Source organism: Triticum dicoccoides, chromosome 6B (genome assembly GCF_002162155.2).
Source record: "Triticum dicoccoides isolate Atlit2015 ecotype Zavitan chromosome 6B, WEW_v2.0, whole genome shotgun sequence".
Lineage (NCBI taxonomy): Eukaryota > Viridiplantae > Streptophyta > Magnoliopsida > Poales > Poaceae > Triticum > Triticum dicoccoides.
In genome coordinates, this window is record NC_041391.1 from 6,757,341 (window position 1) to 6,770,035 (window position 12,695).

The 12,695-nt window shown below is 44.4% G+C and overlaps 1 pseudogene; it reads right to left on the reverse strand.

Annotated features, from left to right (window-relative positions):
• Positions 1-10,878: 10,878 nt before the first annotated feature.
• Positions 10,879-11,728, reverse strand: LOC119320508 (annotated as a pseudogene).
• Between the last annotated feature and the right edge of the window lie 967 nt (positions 11,729-12,695).

Below are 12,695 nucleotides of genomic sequence, written 5' to 3' on the forward strand. Positions count from 1 at the left end.
TGGCCGGAGAATCAGTCAAGGAGTTCTCCCTGTCCAATTCCGCAACTCAAGGCATCCCACCTTCAATGAATCCATTGTCCAGAGGTCGTCGGCGACCAGATCAAGCAGGGAGGAGCGTTGGGAGGGGAAGGGAAGCAGCCTTCAGATCTGAGGAAGGAGGCTGCCCCCCGCTGTGACCGGCGACAGCGCCCGTGGTCACTAGCCTCCCTCGCGACCGTGGTGACGGGGGTAAACCCGCAATGCTGCTCCCCGTAGAAAATGGCACCGCCGGAGAACACGAGGGCGCCGCCTCGGTGCCCTAAGCCCTCCGCGCGAAGTGAAGCAGCCAGATCCTCGCCGCCGCCTTCCTGGACGACCACGCGGGCTTCACCGGAGGCCTCCTCGGGCGGCGACGAGGGGGGGGGGAGAGGATGGGAGAAGGAGGACCGGCATCTAGGGTTTCGTCGCCTCTCGTGCCGCCCAAAGCGGAGCGACGCAGGGGCAGTTTGCGTTAGTAGATGAATTTTATAACAAGTAATTAGTAACAAGCCTGTTAGGTTCATAATAAAAATGAATGATAGTGTTTGGATTCACATTAGTATATGAATTCTATAACAAGTAATTAACTAGTTCAGGGTAAAAAAACAAGTATTAACTAGTAACAAACCTGTTAGATTCATAATAAAAATGAATGTTAGTGTTTAGATTCACATTAGTACAGATTCACATTAGTACATGAATTTTATAATAAGTAACTACTAACAAGCCTATTAGATTCATAACAAAATGAACTTATGGTATTATTAGTAGATTGTAGATGAATTTCTATTTCATAACCATGACAAAACTTTCTCTATTTTGTGACATTTCACTTGTGTCACGTAAACTGTTTTTTGTCACACAAAATTTACTAGCGATGTTTTCGGGCCGTAACCCCCATTGTCACTAAAGCACCATCATAACAAAATAAAATCTTAGTTGTACCATTTCCTCCATCATGCAAGATCGTATCTTAGGTGACAAACCAAAAATTGTAGCTGATGGTCTAAAATTTCACCTATGACAGCTGAATCTGTTGCCTAAGATCTTTTTGTTGACAATAATCCTGTCACTAGTGATTGGTCTGGGGATTTGATCAGTCCAAGATTCTGACAGGTTGCTTCCATGTGGGTCCACCAAGGGTTTTATAGTCGACTGTCCCGTCATAATAAGTCAGTGTCTGTTTTGACTTGTTAACTGCTGACATATGGGCCCACAAGATGTTGACGTGGCGGCTTACATGTGGGACCAGATGGTGCTGACATGGATGCTTACATGTGGGTCCGAACAATGCTGACGTGGCTTCTTACAAGTGGGGACATGACCGTCATGATGGTTTCAATTTTCGTCACCAGTACCGTCACAGGTTTTATTATAGCGTCAAAATGTGAACTTTTATTATAATAACAATGGGACTTCACATTTCTCACATCAGTGATCCACATATGAAATTGAGCATCCAAATGACATATTATCAAGCATTTGGAATAAGACACTGGAGAAGGCATCATGACAAACAGTACTGCACCATCAGTGATTGATGGTTTGTCACACCATCTCCTACGAAGGTTGTGATGACTTCCTTAAGAGATGACTAAGAATTCCCTCCATATCTTGTTGATTTTTTCAAAGCCTCTAATTTCTCTCTCCTGGTCAATCTTGGTAACATCTATTTCTAGTTGTTGTTCCCTTTCGAGCTCTTCAATTTGCTGCATCTATGTACTAAGTAGGACATTAAGATTTTATGCAAATGTGACATTTGCCAGTTTTGTGTCCGTCGCTTGTACTTTAATATTCCCTTATAGCTCATATATGCATTGTTCGGAGGATGAATTATGTGATGAGACGCCAAAGCTTGAATGTAACGTGGCAGAGGGGCTCTTTTCCTCAATAATCTGCATGTCAGGTACTTGCGGCAGAAATTCTTGTAAACGTGTGCTCTTTGTTGTCTGCATCATGATTGAAAGCGTTGTTCATGCACTGTTAGTAAACACTATGATAGCTCAACAAATAAATTTGAAGCCAACGCATTATAAATTACTTGTGGCTGCTTGTTCTGCAATCTGTCTCATACAGTAATCCTTCCTTGATGTTGTGGGAGTTTCCAGAAAACTCGGAACTGGATGCTCTCTTCGTGCTATTTTTGGCCTTATGGAACAAGGACAGTCACAGCAGTACTGCATATCATGTAATAATCAACAATATACAGAATTTCAGTTACTTGCTAAAATTGTAACATAGAGCTATGAGGGGTATCATATTTTGAACCGCCAACCATACCATTTACCACCATAGCATGTATGTTTGATTTTTCCTTGTCAGAAAATTCCTACGGTATGAAGCAAAAACTTAGTATGACAGGGAGTGCATAAGTATGAAATCTTAAGAGGAAGTTGAAGTATTATTTACGGTTTCTAACATTATTAGCACATTTGGCCATGAAGTTATATTTACAGTGTTGAGCACTTTTTTGCAGAATGCCAATGCAAAATTCTTCCTCAAATGCATCTCTCAAGTTATTTACAGTGAAAGTATGTAGGCATGAAAGTTAGAACATATGGAGTTCATTGTTTAACGAATGTGTTATAGCAGAAGTGCATAATATATATGCATGACAAATAAGCAACGGAAGTTTACCTTGTAAATAGACGGGGTCCATTTATTCTATTTTGTAACTGAAAATGAAGGTGCATATTCATCCATGTCAACATCGTATACGTCAGCTTCCTCCTCTAAATTGTTTTCTAAATCATCATCTATTTGCGCGCCAGCATGCAAAAAAGAATGTGCTATACAAGCGAAATCTTGTGGACCAATGGTACCAGCACAGTGTTTCTTCATGTGTGCAGATATTCAAGCAGCATTATCGATCATTGTTTCCGCCAGTACCTACTCGTACAATTTAGTTGATTTGTTGGTAGCAGCTCAGAATCAAAGACAAATTATTGACGTAGAGGTTCATCATTGATGCGAATACTTATGTTTCAGTTATCAATTAATCTTAAAATACACAAGTATCAGCAAATAATCAGGATCTGCTTAATAAGATCATGTGAAGTGAAGTAGATCCCTAGATTGAATGAACCGCAGTATGGACAGTAATACATACAACAAACTTGAGTTGATCTAGAAGAAACGAAAGGTGCGAGTACATCAAGAGGCCAAAATGAAGCACATGCATAAATCGAGATGGGTGCCGCAAACAAATATAGGGTTGTGGGGTGGGGATGGCGGGAGAGGAACTTCTCACCTGGTAGCGTGTGATAACACTCCCGACATGAAATACTTAAATGCGCTCGAGCCTGATGTCATGCGCAATTTTTGTTGCAAGTGCTGAATCTGTCATCAACTTTCTTGCCAACAGAGCCTGAATCTGACATCTTCCAGGTCATGTGTAAATACAAGCTTTTTTGCAAACGGAGCCTTTGTTTACTTCCTTTCCTGATGATGCATCTGTGAGGCTCACGAGGCAATACAGAGATAGAGAATTTTTAGGGCCCAACAATTAAGGCAAGCATTGTCTGCCTCTGCTGTAAGAGGTTATGAGGTGATAGCTGCAAAACTAACAGGATTACCTGACAGAAGAAAGCATTAACATAAGCTACTCCACAAGCCACTAACCAGGTATGCAAGTTGACTAATGTCTGCTGATCTTAGATATTTTGTTGTGAAATGTTGATCTTAGATACTAATATACAAGAGTTCATATGATTAAACCCGGCAAGTTCCACTTCACAGGTCATGGTACATAAAAGTAGAATAACCTACATACTACATACAGGAGACATCTCATGGTCGACCACAACACATGCTACAGGATACAGAATAAAGACAACCTCAGATTACATGTCCGCATGTCAGCAAAATAGAAGAACTTCATACACTAACTACCCATGTCAGTGTCTCATCAAAATAGAAGAGCCACCCTACACCTACTAGACATGGCTGCGTCTCAAAAACCAAACTTTAACTCTTAACACCTACAGAAGAATCAATGTCGTCTCATGAAACAAATTTTTAATGCACACTACCAGAAAAACATATTTTGTACGATCCCCAAAAATAAACATTAACTTTGCCATGGTGCAAATTATAAAAAAATTACCCAGAGTGAATCATCCCGGCATTATAAGACAAATTGATATTACAAATGGAGAGCAGCAATAAGAGAACATTTACTTTGAGTGCTACATAACTACATATGATCGCAGAAGAAACTAAAAGACCAGTGACTCGACACCTATCATCTGAGGCAAACAAAACACTGAACTTCCAAGATTGCAATATTCTCTTACAGAACAGCCAAATTTCACATGATTCCATCAATAAATACTAATTTTATTGAAAGCAGACTACACAAGAATATTCAAAGTTGATTAGCCCAGCATTATTAAATAAAACCAAAATTACAATGGAGAACTGCACTAGAAAACAAAGAGTTAGTGATGGCAATAGGATAACATTAGTTTATAACAGCACACCTTCAACCTCCATGGTTGACTCAATGTCAAGTTTTTGTCGTACTGTAAATTATACAAATAGCAATATGAGAACTTTCAGTTTGTACGGGCACGGCACATCTTTAACCTATATTGGTGACATTATTTCAAGATTCTTGCTACATAATTACGTCTGATAGCCGTACAGACTACAAAAACAGTGACTTGATGCCTATCATCTGAGGCAAAAACAGAACTTTCAAGATTGTAAATTCGTTTGGAATTTTTTTTGTGAGAGGGTCAGAGTACAAAGAAAAAGCGTCTGGGGTCTCTAACTCAAAGGTATGTTTTTGAAATGTAACAATAGATCATTCATCATCTTGTAAATTGAGTAACCAGGCAAAAAATATATACAAAAAGAAAAAAATATATACATAACATAGCTCCAGGTCCAACTATTACCACACAACTCCCCTGCGTACAAGCAAGAGATGCCCAATAAATCCATGAAATTTCAAAGACAAGTAGAATCAATGAGAAGGCGTATGCGGAAACCATTACTTATGCATGTAAGTGAGGGTGAGGGTGTGGCTTATCTATTCCAGGAAAGAAATTGATAGAAAGAAATTGACAAAAATCCTTGACCAATACATGTAAGTCTAAATGGTCTGAGCAAAGGCATTAATCCAGAATTATTCAAGAGAGAGCCTGTTCTAGCTCAAATGCTGCCCAATAATAATATAATGAATTATATCACCATAGGATCACCCACCCAGACTAGAAACAACCAACAAACTCATTGTTAAATATGTAGTCCGTCCTTAATCAAGGAACACATACCATAACTAACTGGAATGAATGTCAGCAAGTAAGAACAAATTGATTTTTTGTTGTTTGTGCAATGTAGACAACAAGGTGTTACCAGCAGTGTAGAAATTTGTGTAGGGAGAAAATCTGATGTAAATTAGGTCATTTGCTTTCGGGATATTACTGATCTGCATCGAATCAACTTGGAGCATGAAATTGCCGATCAAGGTAGTCAGAACGATCACATTTGTGTCCTCATCGTACCCTGCCAGAAGTACCCTCTTGTGATCACTAGACATTCCCTGTGGAAACATCCACTCCAGTGGAGTGACTTCCTGCAGCAACACCCATCAACAGCACCATCATAGTTTGATTTCCTCTCCCATATGTCCGTAAGAGCTGATAAGAATAGTTACTCAACTCGGCATCGACAATGTGTGCATCTGCCGGCTTCTCCATCACACCAAGGCTCTGACTTTCAAAACTATGCACAAGGATGACACCTCCAGAAAGCAACAAGTAAAGTTCATGTCCAACCAAGATGCTGGGTCTAATGGGATTAATAACTTCCATAGTCTCCACCGAGATAATATCTCCCCATATACCAGGCCCCAATTCATAGACGCAAGTGAATGCATGTGTTTCTCTTCTGAAGACCAGGAATAATTTGAGCAGGCCTGAGAAGCAATCGCCGTGCACGTGCACGTCTTCAGCGTCAACGCGCATCACTGCAGCCTTGCAGTATATCTGAATTGAGTCGAGCCCCGTTGGAAAATTCACGTGGTGTTGGTGGCCGGTGAGGGGATCCCAAAGGGCGATCTCGCGCAGCAACTAGCTGACTAGGACAGCAAGGCCATGGCGGCAGCCCATGAAGTCCTAGTGGGGCACGGGGAATTGCTTGGCAGGAATACGGTCGGGCCGGTCCGGAATGGGAGTGAAGACAGGGGATCGTCCCCATTCTTGGGCAAAGAAGCCAGGCAACAGGGGCATCTTTGTTACGTCCCTCTACCCAATTATCTCGAATCCATGGCGATACAAGGATGAATTGGAGTTGTGGAGGGGGATCGGGTTCCGAGAGAGATAGGGTTCTAGGAGGACGAAGGGGATTCGGGAGGCTGCCTATAATAAATAATAGCAAGGCAGAAAAGGATGTACGCAGTTCATAGCGCAAAAAACATTCATTGTTCATCTTCTTCCACCTCTTGCTCACTCTTTTGTTCTCTTGTGCTTGCGTCGCTAGTCCAGATCAGGCAACAATAAAGGACAAGTATTATAGCTGCAAGTGGCAAATATGAAGCAGGCGACAGGGTTTTAGTATAATTGGGATTGAGAGAAAATTGTGGATCCACGTTGGACGAGACTCATGTGAAATACAATTCATGGAGCATATATAAATACATAGACACATTAAGACAAGTTAAACACTTGATTTGATTTTAAAGTAGAACGATATTTTGCCTTGTCTCCTCCATTACACTTACAAAAGGCCAAAGTAAGCCAGCCCCAAGTTTTTTTAGAAAAGGAGGATGACCCCCGGCCTCTGCATCTGGGAGATGCATGCGGCCACCTTATTGATTATTCTCGAGGACCTTATAAAGTATTACAACAATATGCCTGAATCCGCCATCTTGGCAACATATGCCACTACTCCTATCCATATGATGAAGGGGTGCTAGCTGGGCCAAATACCCAGACCACTCACCTAAGCCTATCATCAAGAGCCAGAAGCCCCAGCCGAGCCACATACTAGGTCTGGGGTATAAATTGGTCTGACGCACTCACATGTGTCGTCGCCGCCATCTTCCACAGGTCCGTTTTTAGAGCAGATATTGAGGCTTCTACCTTGTCAGGCCACTCTGCCATCGACGCCACCATGATGCCAGACATACTACCTCCTCCTGCGCGAATCCATCACTGTGCATCGGGCACCGAGTCTCCGCTGCGCCACGCCGCCGAGATCCACCGTCATCAATGTGTAGGATGAAGCACCGCTCCACCAAAAAAGCCGCCCACTGGTCCCTCGATCCCATGTACGCCTCCAAGAATGACACCCCAAGGAGGAAACAACACCAACGCGCCGACGTCATCCGATCTACTGATCTAGGATTTCCCCTAGAGGTAGAGGATAGAGGTCTGGAGCTTCTCCATGGCGATGCCTTCAAGAAGGTAATGACACAAAAGAGTGCCGCCAACACCGGTCTTGGCATCAAGTCGAGAACGAGGTTTTCACCCGGATCTGCTCGAAGAACCTCCATCAAGCATCGTTTACATGGGTCACCACCGATCTGAGCCGTCGCACATGGAGCAGGCCGCATCGGCCAGATCAGATCTGCCCGGAGGGCAAACCACGCATGGCGCCGACCCAACCACCAGGCCCTCCATGCCGCCACCGCTGATCTGAGGTCAGATGGTCCGTCGCCGCAGGCTCGGCCGCCGCCGCCGAACTCAGCCAAGGACGCTGCCCGAAGCAGGCTGGCCGCTGCACCCCGCCACCATCGCCGCCCTAGGCCAAGGCGGCCGCCGCGCCGCCGCCGGTCAAGGCAGGCCCGCCATGCCACCAAGGCCAGATCGGCCGTGCCACCACACGCCGCGGGGCACCACACCGCCCCCATGGCACATGAGAGAGGGAAGGCCCCCGCCACCGCCATCAGCCTCCGGGCTATAGGCCGGCGGCGTCCTTTGGCGGCGGCGGTGGGAGGGATGGAAGGATGGGGAGCCCATGGCGGCTAGGGTTGTGATCCCACCCGAGTCGCCCGAGCGGGGGCGACGTGGGGGGCTCTCGCTAAGCCAGCCCCAAGTAGGCAAACATTTCCTTTGTGTATCTAGGTTTTCCATTCCTTGAATCCAGCTAATTAAAAATAATAAACATGAGAAATTTCCAGATACCAAAACACATATAGTTGTATGCATGAAGCTAGAGATACTCTACAAGTTAGAGAAAACATTGGTCTGCACTCCGTCCAAAATATTTAGCGGTGAGTTTTTCTTCTGTATTAATCATCACATGATTAATGAATAAATTTTCTCAACACTTCCTTTTCATTTTATGCACGAAACCACAGTTTAACACTCTCACCTGAAGAAATTACTTTGATTTTTTAACACGATAAATAACTTTGATGTCAGATGCATTTTCTACCAATAATGACTAATGCATTGCCAACAGCCAGAGAATGCAAACATGTTTCTGTGCAGCCTGGACCATGCCAATTTTTGGGACACATATGCATCAAAGTCAACTGACACCTTAGGATCAGAAGCACATCAAAATGAACTCACAATAAAAAACATCAAATTTGTCATTGAAACAATGGTAAACTGGCATAGACTCCTACAGCTTTCATAGAGCACGAATAGTTAATGGCTGCTCCGTTTCGTGCTTCCTCCTGATGTTGTCGTCTTGGTTGAGCTTTTTTTGCCAGCAGCGCCTCCTTCCCCGCCTCTCGAGCCAATGCAGAGATATCAGATGTGCAACCGTTGCTTTTCATGTTGCTGAAGCATCAGAGGTGCTAAAGTATCATGTAGCAGCCCAACAATGTGGACAACTGGAGCTTGGTGGTGTATCCTGTCTGCCACTGGGCCTACGCAAGCATTACCTTCCTATCCCGCAAGTGGATATATAAGAAGCATTATCATAATTAAATCACTAGCAATACTCACAGAAATCAACAATGGATACCAAGAAACAGTGTAAAGTGTTAGAGCCCACTATTCTTTGTTCATCTTTCCGGGATTTGTTTAGAAAAGGAGGATTAAATGTTCATCTTTCCAGTAAGTTCTCACATCACAGAACCAATCATTAATCGGAGCAACTCCGTGAGACACTAACCAGTAACCAGGCAAGGTTGTTGACATTAGATAACAGTATAAAAGAGTACACACGATTAAATCCAAAAAATTCCACTTCACAGGCCATAATACATAAATGTAGAACAAGCGTCGACCACAACACATGCCGCAGCATACAAAATGGAAGAATCTGCAGAATACATAGTGGGACACTTTGAGCATCCACTGCACCATAAAAAATGGAACAACTTCCTTACACCAAATAGCCATGTCCGCATCTCAACAACACGAATTTAACTCTGGATACCTGCAGAACATCAATGTCATCTCAGTCAAACTAATTTATCATGAGCACTCAGAAAAACAAATTTTGGATGATCAACAAAAACAAACATTAAATTTGCCATAGTGCAAATTATACGGAAAACAATCCAGAGCTCAATCATCCCATCATTATTCGACAAACTGATACCACAAATGGAGAACAACAATAACAAAGCATCTAGTTTGTACTAGCAGATGTATGGTGACATGTTTACAAGATTCTTGCTACATAACTACATACGAATATACGATCACAGTAGAAACTAAGAGATCAGTGACTCGCGCCAATCATGTGAGGCAAAAAAAAAACTGAACTTCCAAGAATGTTGACTCATTCCAGATTTACTTTTGTGTGCCAAGCTATATGTGAGGTTCAGAGTACGATGGAAAAATGTACTAGTTATGGCACACTAGACATTTTTCCATCGTACTCTGAACCTCACATATAGCAGTACATGAAATTAACAAACTAGTGCTACTCTTCGATAAACACTAGACTAGACCACATGGTATCATGAATTGACAATTTGTTTCAAGATCGATCAATATAAATTTAATTCTTGCAAGGAAAAACAGTGAATAAGAAAACATAAGAAGCCTTAAACTGCCTCCAGATGTTCCAATTGATTAATTATTTCAGATGGTTTCACTACTGCAGCTATTGCCATTTTCCAATTTCTAGAAACCCTCTGATGAAAGGATCACTACAAGAACATAATTGTATTTAGCCTTTAGCAATGGCCTGGCATCAAAGAAATATTTGTATTCATGTTGTAGCTTTAATGGAGCCCTCTAATCAGCCATGTTTGGCCAATAATAGGAAATTGGATGATCATAAAATGACCAGACCAACAGAGAAACAAACAAGACATTGTATTCTTATATATATAGGGGGAACAATGCTAATAACAGGAACAATGATGCCGCAAGAATATACCAAAAGTAACTGGAATGAATACGAGCGAAAACTAATTGCACTATTTACTTGTCCAATGTATATAGGGGGCATTACCTGGAGTATAGAAATTCCTGTAGGGATGAAAGCTGTCATGACATATTTGGTTTCTTTTAACAATATGTTTTATCTTCATCGAGTCAATTTGGAGCGTGAAGTTGACAATCATCGTAGAGAGAACAACCAAATTTGTGTCCTCATCATACCCAACAAAAAATGCATAACTTATTCTCCTCGGAAGCATCTCATCCAGTGGAATGGTTTTCCGCAGCAACACCCATTCGTGAATGCCATCAGAGTTAGATTTCATATCCCATAACTGGATTGTCAGGTCCAACAAACCTGCAAGGCCGAGTCCACCATCCGCCATCCGCAAGAGCTGAAAACACCCGTTGTTGGTAACATGGTTTTTCACTGGTGTCTTGATCACAACAAGACTTTGCATTTCGAAATCAAACACAAGAACTTCACCTCCAGAGATCAACCAGCAAAGTGTATTCCCGACAAGGATGCTGCGGCCTGTCGCAGAAATCCTATTTGCTATGGTCACCGAAAAAATATTTCCCCAAACGCTAGATGCCGAGTCGTAGAGAGAACAAAATGCCTGTCTACTGAATCCATCACACACCAAAACCAATTTAAACGGGCTTGAGAAGCAATCTCCATGGACGTGCCCATGTTCAGCATCAACGCACACTACAGCGCCATGCCAGGCTGAGTTACTCCTCATAGAGTGGGATCCTGGTGGAAAAGCAACGATGTGCTCTTTGCCGGTGAGGGGATCCCACACGACGGTCTCATGCTTATTCCTGTTGATTAAGACAGAGAGACTGTGGCGGCTGCCCATGTATGCTTCATCGATGTGGTAGGGTGTGCTGCTCTTGGGCAGGGAGAAGCGGGCAGCAGGGATGCGGTCAGGCGAGTCCATGACAGGAATGAAGCTTTTTGCATACCCTCTGAAGAAGCCGAGCAGAGGAGGCTTCCGGTGGTGCTTGAGGAAGCGTTTGCGGAACTGTTGGTCATAGACAATGCTGCCCCAGCGCTTGCAGACGGCGGACGCACGGGGGAGCGAGGACGGCTTTGGAGGGAGGTGGACGATGATCTCGATGAGGAGGTTGTCGTCGCGAAGCACCTCGGACACTGGGTCGGCAGCGGCACAATGCAGGGCAGCCTCCTGCCGTCCACACGGGTCAAGCTGGGAAAGGAATCGGCCCTGGCATGAAAAGGAATGTAATCAACGGACACACATATATGCACATAAGGGCAGCTTCTAGAATCCAACACACATCTGCGCATCCATCCACAATAGCGATAGTATAAAATAAGTAGTGCACTGCACAAAATTAAGTGGGGGAGGAAGATGAGCGGGATCTTACCCTTGGCCTTGGGGAACCATCTCCACTCTCTCTCTCTCTCTGCCCTGCTGCAAAAGGGGATGAATGTTAGGGTTTGATTAGGAGGGGAAAATCTGGCTAGGGAAAAAATAAGATGAGAGGGAATCACTAGTAGATTAGATGGAGAAGGAAGGGAAGGAGAAGGGGTGGGATAACCACGATCGGATCCCAGGGGACGCGGACGGGGACGGGGCAGGGTAAGGACGGCGACAGCTCCAATCCTTCTTTCTCCGGTCCATCCGCAGCTGAAAGTGGAGAGACTCGGGGGTACGCCTACTAGTTACTCTCTAGACAATGGGAAGTAAGCAGCTGCAGACTTAGCCTGCCCTGTAACGTTGGCCCAGCCAAGCCCAGCCTTGTAGGAGTATGTTCCACTGAGAAAAAAAATCTTCTAAGAAATAACACTGAGATATTTAAAAAAATAAAGACTGAGAACAACCTACATAAGGGCATCTCCAATGCCGAACCTCAAACCTCCCGCAACCGTCCAGATGGCGGAAGCCATCCAACGCGGGCCTGTATCGGTCAGCATGGCGGTCCAGATGTGTTTTCTCCCGCAAACCGAAGACAAACATGAGAGGTTTGTAGGAGTCCAGACCGCCCCCAAGCCCGTCTCTGACCGACCTGGCCAACCAGAAAACCCTCACCTCTCCCGCGTGTTTTCCTTCAGCGCCGCTCCAAAGCATCATCACCCGCATTCATGCCCGGCCAGAGCGGACGCGGCCGCTCACTAGCGCTGGCATTGAAGCGGAGCGCTGGCCGAGAGAGCACCGGTCGCGCCGCTTTCTGGTGCATGCGACTGCCACACAATCAAACGACACAACGACTGCCCGTCCGTCCGTCTGCCGCCCACGCCGCTTCCCGGTGCTGGCGACTGCCACGTGTTCAAACAATATGGCGGACGCCCATCCGTCCGTCTGCCGCCAGCATTGATGGCACGAGGTTGCCAAGGCGTCTCCTCCGGCACCA